This window comes from Emys orbicularis, chromosome 13 (assembly GCF_028017835.1).
Source record: "Emys orbicularis isolate rEmyOrb1 chromosome 13, rEmyOrb1.hap1, whole genome shotgun sequence".
Lineage (NCBI taxonomy): Eukaryota > Metazoa > Chordata > Testudines > Emydidae > Emys > Emys orbicularis.
This window is the reverse complement of record NC_088695.1, coordinates 34,140,131-34,155,060: the sequence shown is the minus strand read 5'-3', so window position 1 is coordinate 34,155,060 and position 14,930 is coordinate 34,140,131.

Sequence of the window (14,930 nt, the reverse complement as noted above, 5' to 3'; positions counted from 1 at the left end):
TTCAGCAGAACATCACATCTGTGCACTTCACCCAACAGGATCACATCACCACATCATGCCAGAAAACAACACGGCCAATTGACAACTACTTCCAAGTGCCAAGGGAGTGGTGGCGGCGGCGGCGAGATAATCTGTGTAAGCATAACCAACCAACCATGGCTAGCAGCAACCCAAAGATCTGCTGTGGCGAGAACTAAGTGCATAGCTATTTTGCCACGTCTCAGCAGCTTCCAGAACCCACACCCAGCCTGCAGAACAGCCTTCTCTGAGCAGAGAGATTTATTACGTATCTTTAAACGAGCCCAACCAATCATTCCATCACTCACGAGTAACTGCAAAAACACATGCACATCCAGTATTCACAGGCAGTCCTGCTCTTTCCTGTACCTGTAACATCTCCTCCATCATTCATCTCCATAATAAATCCATCAATTCCCTCTCTCTAAAACTTATAACTATCACCGTGGACTGCTGGGTTGTGACATTTCCCTCTTTGCTAGAACTGTGCTGTCTGTAGCTGAAAGTGTTATTACATGCAGGAGCACCAGATTTATTCCCATTTGAAAGGCCACATTTTAAAAAAAAAAGACCTTGTTGACATTAAAGGGAGGATTTATTTAATTTTTCAGTACACATTTGTCTGCTACAGGTGATTCTGTCTTAGGTAACAGGCAGAAAGTTAGAATTCACGTGTTAAGACATCCCAGTATGGAACTCTTCCATTGAGTCTGAGAGGCTTATGCACAAGGTGAGAGACAGAAGCAGAAGAACAGATTCTGATCCCTTTTTTCATCTTGAATAGGGCCTTATTCCCCAATACTCCCATTGAAGTCACTGGAGTAAGGAACTACCCCACATAAATAAAGGCAGCAACCTCTCAACACCACCCCCTATTTGTAGAAGTCTGTCATCAAATCCTGGACAGCTGCAACCTTCACACGTCCTGTTATCCGTTGCAGCCATACCTACTCACTATTTCATCTGACCTCATAAGCTAGAGTCAGGTCTGGCTGATATTGGAGACAAACCCAACATGCTGAGAGAAGCGTGCTGGTGATGCAGTATGTGGCACTCCGCCTTGAGTCAGTACAGAATCAATGCTCTAGCGTGATGGCGGAAGAAACTATGCTACAAGAAGTACCATCTTTAGGATGCGCTGTTTAACCAAGGCCTTTGTCACTTGTGGTCATCACAGACTCAGAGCATCTTTCTTTTAAGCTAACGTCCTGACCAAATTTCAGTTTGGCTAATTATCAACAGCCCAGTTCCAGCAACTGGGAAATAGGTAGGGCTAGAGAAGCAGAAATGGCTCACACTACAGTTGCATCTGGACACTATATTTTTTGCGTCCTTTCCTATAAGTCATGATAGCATTGCTGTGCACTGCTGAATAGCTCCAACTTCCTAGTTGCAGATGCAGGAAACCTACTAAAATACTTTAGGATCTGTCCAGGGGAAGAGTGCTCTAGGAGATACTAAAAATGGAAAGACTAAGACAGAAGTGAATTAAGTCACATTAACAGGATTTTACCAGGACATTAGAACAACAGTCACAAGTACCAATCTTCAGATGCCCTAACTTCACACATGAGCGAGGCTGTCTGACACTGCAGGGGCAAAAACAAACACCAAACTCAAGTGTTGGGCTCTGGCTAAGCAAGGTTGCCTCTGCAAAACAGGAAATAATATGATGCATAGCAAGCTTTTCTAGGATGATTCTGGGTTAATTTACTGCACCTTACTGATCCTGCAAACATCCACACCAAAGCTGAGCAATGCTCACTTTTGAGGGGAAAGCTTCCCCGTTAATCTTGGGATTACTTTCCTTTTAGGCACAATAATATCTGCAAGTAGCTTAATTTAAAAAACAACAACTGGACATCATGTTGCTGCGTAATCACTCAAAGGCTGGAATTGTAGGAGGTTGATGAGGGCAGCTGGTTAGGGCACTACTTGCCATTTTCATCTATACTAATCAGAGTCCAGCCAACAGGCTCAGACAAATTTTGGTTAAGAGGCAGATCACAAAACATGTGGGGTTGGAGGGTGTGAGCTACATTTTAAATAGAAAAGGTTTGCACACACTTCTCTCCTCCCCCCTAGTTTACCTCTGAAATAAAACAATCTTATTTTTGAACTGCACAGGAACCTTCGGAATTAGAATAATAGTGAAGTGTGCACACAGCAACAGTACCATCCAGTGGACTAACAAGTTATTACCAGTGCATTGTTTGGATTGTTTCTGATTTTTCTACAGTTGCCAGCAAGGTCCAATTCAAAGGGTAACGCAGCTGAGCTGTGACAAAAGGTAGCAGAGCACCTAGCTAGATTTCGCTGCCTGCTGGAAAGTCCATGTACGCTACCTATTTCCATCCTTTTCCAAGTCACGTATGCATGAATTGCCTTCTAACAAGGATGCCCCTATATCACTGCTGCCATCTTCAGAACAATGACATTTTGCACTTATCCCCACTGAATGGCTTAAAAACACAATGCAAAACAAAACAAAAATTGTGCATTACTTGCTCATCTCTCACGGTGTTGCAGCATATATCAAAATTAAAATTTGAAGTCATTAGTTTTTCAGGTACTCACTGACCTAGTGGGAATGGCACAATTACTATTATAGCTATTAATCAAACAGATTATGGGGGGAAAACAGTACTAGCAGAATTTTAAGTGTTACAATTTCAGCAAGGTGGCTGTATATTTGCACAGAGACTGGTTTTTCAACCACAGCCAGCCAGAGGACAATAAGAACATGAACATAACCCATTTCTTCCACCTTTCCCAGGCAGCCAGTCAATCTACGGCTGTGCCTACACTAGCCACCTCACCCATAATTCTTCACTAGCATTGAGCAATGGTGGAAGAAAGGCCTCGGGCATTTTATAACAATGGTTAAAAAAAAGTCTGAGCCTCTCTGCAGCTACATCTTCCATCACTGCTACCACTGGTGGAGACTTACAAATTCACACCTCACTGCACCAGCCTGGGATCCCTCATCCTAGGGGATAGGGAAGAATTCATCCTCAAGGAGGGCAGATGGTGCTGCCACTACACCCCTCCTTTTGAGTTTTCCCTCTGCAAGTTGAGGGGAGCAGATTTACTTTACAGTCAGGGCTCCACAGGCATTTCGCAAACAGAAGCTACTGTGGGGAAAAAGAACTAGGTGGCCTTCTTTATGGCAGCCAAAGTAACACCGAAGGCCCAAGTTCAGGCCCTCTGACAGAAGCTGACTATACAGACGGCCTTTACATAGAACAGTACAGGCCAGGGCCTGAACAAAACTAAGCTGTACAAGCCCCTGTCAAGGCTATGACCAGAGGAGGGAAAAAGGGGGGGGAGGGAGCAATGTGAAAGGCTTAGCAACATAATAACTGCTTGTTTATGAAAAACATGATAACCGCTTGTTGTGAAACATGATAACTGCCTATCTGTAAGAACATAACTGCTTGTTTATGAAAGATAACAGCTTATATGAAGAAATTGCTTCTAGTAAAGGCCAACTTCCCCTATAGTTCCAGCTATCTGCCAATCATATATCATCCTTGGGCGTCCCATGCCCTTAACCAGAGAACCCCGGAAAAAAAACAAATCTGTACCCTGACGAAAACTAACACTCCAACTGGTGCCAAGTACCACCCATGTCGGAAACCCCCCCACCCAATAGGCACCCAATTCTCGTAAATAATGAGGGAGCTACCGGGAAAAAGGGACAGACCCCCAACTCTTATTTTCGCATAAATGATGCATTATTTGTACTATGCTTGCGGTTTGAGCGAATAAAGCAGCCTGCGTGCTGTGCTAGGTGTGGTAGTTTTCGGACTGCTACCCCAACGCGTTGGTATGTTTTGCAATAAACTGGCCTCAGGCTTGAGTCTGAACTAAAATCAATGCGTGGGTGACTTTTTCCACAACACTACCAAGGTCATGAGTTAAATCAACATGTACTCCTGCTACATGTCCCGCCCCCTAAAGTCAGCACTGCCAGTTTTGGGGCTGCAGTGAGATCCTATGGGTTCCCTTTCCCTGCAAGAGGAGGTGATTGGCTTCTTCACTTCTTCCCTTCCTAATCCCCCCAATTGTTTGGTCTATTATATAAAAACCACAGTCACAGCCAATAAAGTCAACAGGCTGCTGCCATCAGAAAATGCAAATTATTTTTGTTTACCTGCCTCTTTGGAAATGGAAATAAGGAGACACATGGACTAAATACAAGATATTTATCTTTTATTAGTTTATTTGTCATTTTCAGTACAGTTTGGTAGTTAACAAGTGCCAGTGACTGGGAGCATTCAAAATCTGAAACACATGATACTTCCATTTCTTTAACTACCCATAGAACAGTTCAACGACAGCCTTCCCAATCTACTACTGGAGGGAGAAAAGCACATGGAAAGGACAGGATTCCATTTTACCTGTTGGAAAAGGGATGTCCCATAGTTGTGGATACTTATTCCCAGTTTTTCCAGCTTGCAATGGTCTCTAGTGTGCACCCATCCTTCTCACCTGGAAGGATAGCATTTACATTATGGGAATGCTTAAAAGACACAACCAAGTTGGGCCCCATTGTTCTGGGTACTAAACAAACAAAGTCCTGGGTATAAGTCTTAAGAACCAGGAGTCCAAAGAGGACTGTTTTTCAATGGAAGCATTTAATATTTCTAAGTCAATATGCACCTGTTTTTTGGTAACTCCAACCATCCACAACTCCCATCAATTTCCAATGGTGTTGTGGACCCTCAACACCTCTGAAATGAGGCCCTGTAAATATTAGGCTTCTTAATTAAACAGCTTTCACAAAGTTACTATGTTAAGTCTATAGTGGATATGAACATAAAGTTTCCACCAGATTTTATTGAGACAAGTTTTTTATTTAACAGGCTTCATTTTGTGATAGGCTATAAAGTTCTCAGAGGTTAAACTTGTGTCGTCATGACTATTTGGCACAGGGGCTTGGGTACAAAAACCAAGTGTAGAAGACAAGATTGAGTACACCTCATTTTGGACTATAGTAAATGAAAGCAAATATCTTTTCTTCCCCAGTTTCACAACACATCTCCCTAAATACATCAATGCATAGAAGGTAAAGGTGGAAAAGACCTATTAGAATATCCAAGTGGTCTCCTTGCCAATCTCCGATTATTCTCTGCAGTACATGTTCCAGTGCTTTGCCTGGCCTAGTCTTAAGTGCTAGTGCTTCCACCTCTTCCCTTACAAAACTATCCATAATCCAAAAGCGTCTCACAATCCAGAATTTTTTCCTACAATTCTGCAAGTTTCCCTCTCAATTGCATAGTTCTATTCTTGTGCACATTATATAAACTCATCTCAAATAATTGTTAACTCACGTCACCTCCCCCTTAGCTGTCATTTGTAAAAGCTAGACACATTTACCTTTTAATCTAAGTCGCACCTCTAGCACCCTAATCATTTGTACTGTCCTTCTCTAAACTCCAACCAGTTCGCTGGCTCTGAGCTGTCTAAAAGTGAAAGGGCCATTTCCAGGTGCAGCTGCACTGGAGATATATAAGAAAATGTTACCTTCTGCTTCTTGGGGTACATCCAGACTACCTGGTGTATCGGTGGGTAGCGATCAATTTATCAGGGATCGATATATCGCGTCTCGTTAAGACGCGATATATCGATCCCTGAACGCGCTCCCCATCGACTCCGGAACTCCACCGGAGCGAGCAATGGTAGTGGAGTCGACGGGGGAGCCGCAGCCGTCGATCCCGCGCCGTGAGGACGGGAGGTAAGTCGGAATAAGATATTCCCGTAGCTGAAGTTGCGTATCTTACATCGACACCCCCCCCCATAGCGTAGACCAGGCCTTGATGTGTCTCTGTATATGCAGCCCAAATTGCACTGCACTTCAGCTCCTAGGAGCCTGTCTCTTTTGGGACTTAAGTTCTGGTGAAAGCTTTTCCCTTTAGTGTACAGTACAATGGGAACCCAATCTGAGTTGTGGACTCTGTTAGGCACTATGCTAATGCAAATAATAAAATTGCTAGCGTTCGATATTAATTTTCTGTATTTCTAACCTATGTTCCCCATTGTGTTGTGTGTCCACTCCCCATTAATCTTCTGATCTCAAGCAGTGCCTGACTCTCAATAAGAAACAGGGTTCAGATTGCTTCTCGTCTGCTAGAAAACTCTACGTTCTGCAGAACTCTGGAATCTTTTGCTATTGCTCAATACCCAACAGATACCTGGGCAGTTAGAATACCTCATGAATTCTTAGGTCTTGCGGTCTTCCTGTTCTGAATGTCTGTAGTAGATGCCCACAGTTCTGTTAATCACCCCTTGCATTATCTATACCCAAACAATTCCTTTCATCACACCTGATAACCTGGTGGCACCCTGCCATCTTCTCCTGTACAGATTAGTCTCCTCTTTACTGACATTCTAGTCCTCAGAATTATCCTGAATTTCTGTGTGCCAACTTCATTATAATTGTCACAATTTAATCTCGGTTTTCTCTGCACCTGATGTTTTTATCCAAACAGCAACTCCATATTCTGCCTTACATTGTATGTTCAGCTCAACCCACAACCTTAGCACTTGCTTTCTGGGGAACACTCAGGGATTCACAGTTTGGGACACACGACACATTTGCCAGAAAAAAAACAAAAAAAATATTCCTATAAATAGGAATGCTTCATTTTTATCTTTTGGACTTACCTTGAACATTGTAGACTCCTATTGCCCAGTGTTGTTTCCACAAATGTAGTTTGGAAATGTGCACGTGCCCATAAGCTAATAACTTGGCTCCTCCATTTGACATTTAGAGAGGACTTACAGAAGAGATCATATCCACAAAATCAGTCATAATGCATATAAATCTTATCTTTGAGGCAAGAAACTAAATCCAGATAGTTGATAAAAAGATTAATAGCAGTCCTAATATTTTTCCCAGGACTGCCATGTTCAAACCCCACAGTGATCAGCAACCGTCTAAAAAAACTAGACAGATAATTTTATAACCTTAACATTGCAGCATCTGAAAAGCTTTTTTGTTCTTTCAATCCTGGTGCGTTCCTTCTGCCTTGTCAATGAATGAGTCTTTCGCACTGGTAATAACCTCTTAATACTGATGAAAAACAAGTGCTGCTTTTGCAACTTGCTAGCTACACATAGCATGCATTTTCTTATTGTCTGATTACCAATTAGAACAATGATTACATCTTTCCTAATCTTGTTGATTATTAATAAAAGGACTGATTAGAGACCTAATCAGAGTGAAGTAACTGACTGAAAACTACCATAACTTATAGTATACTACAATCCTAATTACTACAGTATGGTGAATTTACCTGTGATCTGATTTTGACTGTGTGAATTTCCCCTCCCCCCCCAGATTGCGATCTTAGAACCCTGGAAAATAGGAGTAAAATTGGATATGGTGTTTAGGAGATATGAGGATTTAAATAATAATAAAAAAAGTGATCTGACTTCTTGAACTAATTTTAGCTCATCATAACTCCAAAATGGGTTGGCCTAGGAACTCATTGTTTTAGCTTGTTGTATCGTAATGAGAACTGCTGCCTTTGATTAATTCTGAGGAACGTCTTAGTGGAAGTTATTCAAAATACCATCCACATTCCTTTTGCCTTAAATGCAGATTGCCACAATGAGAGAGTGTGGGAGGGAAGGCAGCAGGCAGGAAACAGTGGTGTGGCCTACAGGAAGAAACCCATATGGGGCACTAAAATGCCAGTCTAGGAGGACTGAAAGAAAGCCATATGGCTACATCTACAATGGCTCCTGCTTTCTTTAAGGCCATATGCTAGCAGAGAGCACTAGTGCATCTTTTCACTGAAATGGATCATATTCAGAAAATTACCCAATGCCCCAAAGAATGCCTTACTTTGACCCCTAGCATAGATGCATAATTACTGTACCCAGAACTACAAACACTAGACTAAAAGTTAAGTGGCTTACATGAGCCACTGCAGGAAGCAGATCACACCTTCATATTGGATACATTTGTACAAAACCAAACCCATGCACTCCACAGCTCGGCAAACAGGAGCAGATTTAAGATGTCTGCAGCCACTGGCTGTGAACTTAGTCCTCATCAAAACCACCTTCATTTGAAAGCCCTGCATTAAAAGTTCTCCATCTTACTCGTTAAGTACAACAGGTGAAGAGAATGGAAGGTTGGCGGGATACAGGGGTAGAGTTAAGGTTGCTTGAGTGGCCACAGATGTGCATTCCCACACTTCCAAGTTTTCTAATTCTGGCTTTCAAACACTGGTGATTTTACCAAAAGAACTCTCCCTTTAAAAACAAACAATCAAAAAAAACCACCCTACAAAAGGAAGAGCAGGCTTATGTCCTGAGTTCATTACAACTTTTTTCCATGTCCTAGGCTATTTGTTCTGATAAAATGCATTTTGCAGAGATCAGTTCAAACTTGATCACCCCAATCTCCATTCATTGCTTGACGAATTCTAAATGGTTAATTTCATAGAGCAGCCAAACAAAATGCCAAAATGTTGTTCCGAGTATTTCTTACCTAGTGATCCAGCTGCATTCTCCTCTAACAGGCAAAGCTGCAGTTGACTGTTGGTAATTTGATCAAACTGATAAGGAAAGTTGGGAATGTCTAGTTACCTCAACATATAGTTTTATATAACTTATGGCCAGTAGGCCATAGCTCTGCCAGCATGATTGTACTAGGATCCTTTCAAGTTTTAGGGGCAGATTCTCTGCTCCTAACCTCTGCCTTTGCAGCACTCAGGGAGTGCAAATCCACACAAGTCCCTTGCTGCCAAATCCCCATGTGGGAGAATCTTCAACGTGCAAAGAGTTCCTGTATCTCACTCTTTGCAGCCCCAATGCAAAGGAAACATCACTTGCAGGGAAGGGGAGAATCTTAAGGGGTATGCCGTCCAACAAGATACTGGGGTGATGGGATGGCACATCTTGCACTGCTCCAGATGCAGCTTTCTGTCAACAGGTCTGTTTCCAAAGCGGTCAGTCCAAGCGCTTTCCAAGGCTATCACAGACTAAATTGACATAAGAGGAAAAAGAGATAACAGTTTAGCCAATGGCCATCTCATAAACAGATTTACCTGATTGTGGGCCTGATCCAAAGCCCACTGAAGTCAAATTCTACTAACTTCAATGGGCTTTGGATCGGGTCCTATGCATGCAGTGACCCTGTGACAGACTGTACCCCTATGTCCATTCTTTTTACATGACCATGATATATTTTGTACAAAGTATGCCTTGTGAGGTATCATTTGACAACTCAACCTGCTGGACATTATTGTCCTGGTAAAATAGGTGTATCAACATTGTATGTAAAGTATAAGATTCTACAGTATAACACAGCTGTAACATGCTCCAAGTTTAGAAAAGCAGGCACAAACCAGTTCCTCAGAAACAAAAGACAAACCAGCAACTAAGCCAGGTGGCTTAAGCCAACAAAGTCAAGTGGATTATCACCTAGTTAAGTGACCATTCTTTGGCAGGAAGAAAGGTGTGAGAAATTTACATATTAGCAATGGAAAAAGCTAGGGGTTCCTGTGTAAACAGATTGGCTGCCCCCTGAACCCCAGCTGGAGATGACCTTCAAGGAGGGGAGAAAGGTATAAGAATAGAGAAACACACACAAACACGAATTACCTCTCTCCTCCATTCCTCTATGCTCACGGCAGGAACAGCAACGTAAAAGACACCCCAGGTTGGAGATCTGAGGGGACACAGCTGTCCATCTGTCCAGATTGTATCCTGGATAATGTCACAGGTCCTCACCGAGGGCATGGCATACCCATATTCCGTATCCTACAAGTAATCGTGCATAGACAAGGACTATGGGACAACTTGGATTCCCTATGTAGTTTCCAGGAAAATAGACAATAGGAACAAAGCCAAATCTCTAGATATATTTCTTTGCATATTGTCTTTGAAGATCAAGCTATTAAATTGTTAGCAACAATCAAATAGAAGTGATACATACAGCATATACATATACGCACTAATAAAGATGTTCCAGTTTCCCCTTCTTTTCTATACATTGATACTTACCCATCTCCGCAAAGTACTTTGAAACCTACAGATAAAAGCTCTATGTACTTTTAAGTATTATTTCAGACAATGAAAACTATATTCTAGACTTTCCCAAGTAAATGCAAGCACTCAACAAAAAATTGATGCTATATACCCATGGGAAAGTGCATCTTACCAGATAAGACGACAAAGACTTATTCATAAATAGAAAAGAATACAGCAGTTCATAACAAGTTTGTGTTACTCTTATTTGACTTGTGTATAAACCAAAAGAATTAAGTTTTATTTGCATACAGCTTCACAAGAAGAGGTAAGAAGTGGTAACTCACTTTCTACATTTTACTAAAGGCTAATGTTATTAACTCCATAGAAGTTCATTAATACAGGTAATTTTACAAGATTCAGTGTTGTACAACAGCAAAAAAGTGGGGGCAAGCCTCTTATTTAGGAACCTAAATTTAGGCATCCAGTTTGAAAATTCTGGCCTAAAATCAGTAACACTGTCCTTTTCCTCACATCTGTTCTGTATGTAGCTAATATTTCTAGGGAATCAGTCTTCTGTTAAACAATCAAATGCATTTCCATTCTGAAAGTTCAATTTAAAGGTTAAATACACCCAAACCAATGGCAACGTAACCACGGGCAAAGACCAGAGCTGGAAAGTTGAAGCCACCACTGGCCTTTGTTCCCTGTGCTAGAGGGCCAATTATGTTATTGAGATGTCAGAACTGTCACCTAGACACAGCAGAAAGTCAAACTATATGACCTAACAGCATCTCTAAGGCCTGATTGCCCTTACAAATCTGTGCAAGTCAGGAGTAACTCCATTAAAGTAAATGAAGATGCACTCGGTTTACATCAGTGTAGAGCAAGTATCACACTGCCCTCAATTTGTTTGTTTTTTTAAATTCTCTGCTTGGCCTTTGGGGAGGGACAAAAGAGAAGGAAACAATACAATACAATAATAATTTGTTAATGCCACCTGACAGCCAACAGAGCATCATTCATTAGTACTTATTACCAATGATCCACCTTTTAAGGGGAATGGTCTGATCATGCTAGTTTGAAAAAGGAGCAGAGGAAAAAAGGACCCCATTTCTCTAGGTATGTATATAAAAATGATGGTAGTATCTCAGTACCACATGCGAGTTCTAGCCAAGACTAGAACCATCAAAAACAGAGGCTGGTACAAGCTAATAAGTGAAAGGCTACCACAGCATTTACAAAGATATACCGTGTAATTTCTTTTACTACCATATTAATCATTATGGAGCACTGACATTTAGGCCTATAAAGCCTTATTCATAGAGATACCGGGCACAGGCATAGGGAAAAAAGACTTGCAGTTTAATTGCTATATTAAAAGTTTTACTCAGCACTACTCTGAAGTTTCACTTCATACTATAGAAAAACTAAGTTGTTTGACAAAATTAAATTTTAATTACATTATCATTTCTGAGTGTCACTGACAGACATCAAGAGTGGCATTGTGCCAGTGCCATTATAGAAACCAAATAGGGGTGGGGGGGGGAAAATTGCAAGCATGTGTCAGTTCTACCTGAAGACCATAGGAACACCAGGATATGTTGCTTATAATCTTTATGAAGTAGTAATGAATTTTACTTAAAAGTGCCCCACAATGGGAACAGCTCTCCCCTCCATGTTAACTTTTGGGTTGCAATGCAAAACAAAATGCATGCAAGGTTTTGCTATTCTGCAGAAAGCTGAACACTGGTAGGCACTTCACCAAGGCATACAAATATATCACAGCTTTGAAGAGAACACCACAAAAATCATAGCTTTATTAATGTACAAAAAGTTACAGTGCTGTTCACATTACAAATATGTTCCACCTACAAAAATGCTCAACAACTATGTACAGCCAATTGAAAGAGGTCATCAGCCAATTTCTCCACTCTTGGGAGATTCCATCATTATTACAGCCTTGCCTTAGAGAGGCGCTCCTAGACTACCCCAAATCTTCCACCTCATGTCTTCCAAAAGATTCACAGGTAACATGGACAACTTTTCTTCTTGCCCATTTCTGGCAATTAAGCTTATGGTATTTCAACCCCCTTTCACCCCCATTCCAGACTCCCGTGCAAAGACAGGAAGTCATGGAGTTACTGCCATTCCCAGTCTGATGACCTCTCAGTATAAGCCACTTAATAAACAAAATATACACGTGTTGTGGCAAGTATACCATCAACAGTGTTATTCTGATCCTTCTAAGCAATGACTTGTAGGCTTAACACAAACATAGGGAAAGAATTAGATGGCATTTCAACAGTCAGCTCTTTGATTGCTATTCATATAAATGATCTCAAAACAAGAGAAAGTTTCTCACTGGACCCTCATGAGAAAATTCCCACTAGTTATGTGTTCTTATACAGACGTATAAAAAAAAAAATTATAATCCCTAGCTACTGAGCACTTAATATCTTTAACATACCCCTTGAGGTAGGTAAATGGGTAAATTTGAAATGGGACTACGAAATGGTAAGATGAGGCACAAAGAGGTAAGTGATTTGTTTGCAGGTCAGCATCCAAGCCAGTAGTGTGCTGGAAGGTAGAGTTCTTGAGTATAGCCAGAAATTAATGTGTTATTTGAGGACAGGTTGCAGAGCAACTGATGGTGAGGAAGCCAGTTTTGTCAAAACCTCTATTGCAGAGCAGGTTACAGAATCAGTGTCCCGTTACTAGTCAGACACTAGATGGAAGCTAGACTCAAATGAGAACGGGATAGAGGATACTTGCAAGCCCTATGTACTTGTTAGTGTTAACACAGGATTAACCATGAAGAGCAAGAGAAAGACAAACGAAAGTGTAGGTCCTCTACTTAGCAGGGAAGCAGAGCTAATGACTGACAGCATCAAGAAGGCTGGGTGTTTAATGCCTATTTCACTTCAGTCTTCACTAAAAAGGTTAATGGTGTTGAGTATTGGGTCACAATATTAACAACAAAGGGGAAGGAATGCAAGCCAAAATAGGGAAGAACGGGTTAAAGAACATTTAGATAAGTTAGACGTATTCAAGTTGTTAGGCCCTGATGAAATTCATCCTATTGTACTTATGGAACTAGCTGAAGCAACTTCATAACCGTAAGCAAGTATCTTCGAGAATTCATGGATGCTGGGTGAATAACTCGAAGATTGGAGAAGGCCAAAAATAGTACCTATCTTTAAAAAGGGGAACAAAGAGGACCCAGGGAATTATAGACCAGTCAGCTTAACTTGCACACATGGAAAGATACTGGAACAAATTATTAACCAATTTGTAAGCAGCTAGAGGATAGCAGGGTTATAAGAAATACCAAATCATGCCAAACCAACCTAATTTCCTTCTTTAACAGGGTTACTGGCCTAGTGGATGAGGGGAAGCAGTAGACATGATATACCTTGATTTTTAGTAAGGCTTTTGACACAGACCCACATGGCAGTCTCATAAGTAAAACAGGTAAATGTGGTTTATTTGAAATTACTATCAGGTGAGTATACAACTGATTGAAAGACCATACTCAAAGAGTAGTTATCAATGGTTTGCTGTCAAACTGGTAGGGATGATTCTAGTGGGGTCCCGCAGGAGTTAGTCCTGGGTCTGGTACTATTCACTATTTTCATTAATAACGTGGATAATGCTGTGGAGAGTATACTTATAAAATTTGCAGTCGACACCATGCTGGGAAGCACGTAGGAGGATAGGATTAGAATTCTAAATGACTGACAAACTGGAAAATTGGTCTGAAATCAACAAGATGAAATTCAGTAAAGGTAAGTGCAAAGTACTACACCTAGAAAGGAAAAATCAAATGCACAACTACAAAATGGGGAATGACTGACTAGGTGACAGTACTGCTGAAAAGGATCTGGGAGTTGTAGTGGATCACAAACTGAATATGAGTCAACAGCGTGATGTAGTTGTGAAAAAAGCTAATGTCATTCTGGAGTGTATTAACTGGAGTGCCATATATAAAAAATGCAGGAGGTAATTGTCCTGCTCTACTTGGCACTAGAGAGGCCTCAGCTGGAATACTGTATCAGTTCTGGGTGCCATACTTTAGGAAAGATGTAGATAAACTAGAAAGAGTCCAAAGGAGAACAAGAATGATAAAAGGTTTGGAAAATCTGACCGGTGGGGTGGGGAGGAGGGAAGAGAAGGGGAGACCCTAGGCACGTTTAGTCTTAAGAAAAGAACTAGGGAGGACCTGATAACAGTCCTCCACGATGTTAAGGGCTGTTATAAAGAAGACAGTGATTACATTGTTCTCTGTGTCAACTGAAGGTAAGACAACAAGTAATGGGCTTAATCTGCAGCAAGGGAAATTTAAGTTGGTTATCAGGAAAAACTTTCTAACTAGAAGGGTAGTTAAGCACTGGAATAGACTTCCAAGGGAGGTTGTGGAATCGGCATCCTTGAAGGTTTTTAAGAACAGAGGGATGGTCCTGCCTCAGCACTCAGAGGGCTGGACTTGATGACCTCTTGAGGTCCCTTCTAGCCCTATATTTCTATGAATAATTGGAAACAGTCTGTTTAGTCAGAGCCCTAATATCCAGGGCTTTGGAGCTGTGTTCTGGCTCCACTCCAGCTCCAGGCAAAAACCTGAAGCTCCACTGCTCCGGAGCTGCTCTACGCTCCAGCTCCAGGATCTGGTCAAAAGCCCTGCTAATGTTCATAACTTTCCAACAATTACAGTCTATTATACCAAAGCATAAGAGACAACATACCATGCTGCACACTTACATTTAAATGTGTTATGGTGCATGCACGTGTGTATATACACACACACACACCTCTAACAAACAAAATGTTTATTCCACACACATCTAATTTAAGATAGAAATATGTGAACGAGCCATCTGAAACTCGTTAATCCTGAATTACATCTTATTCATAGATTCACAGATTCT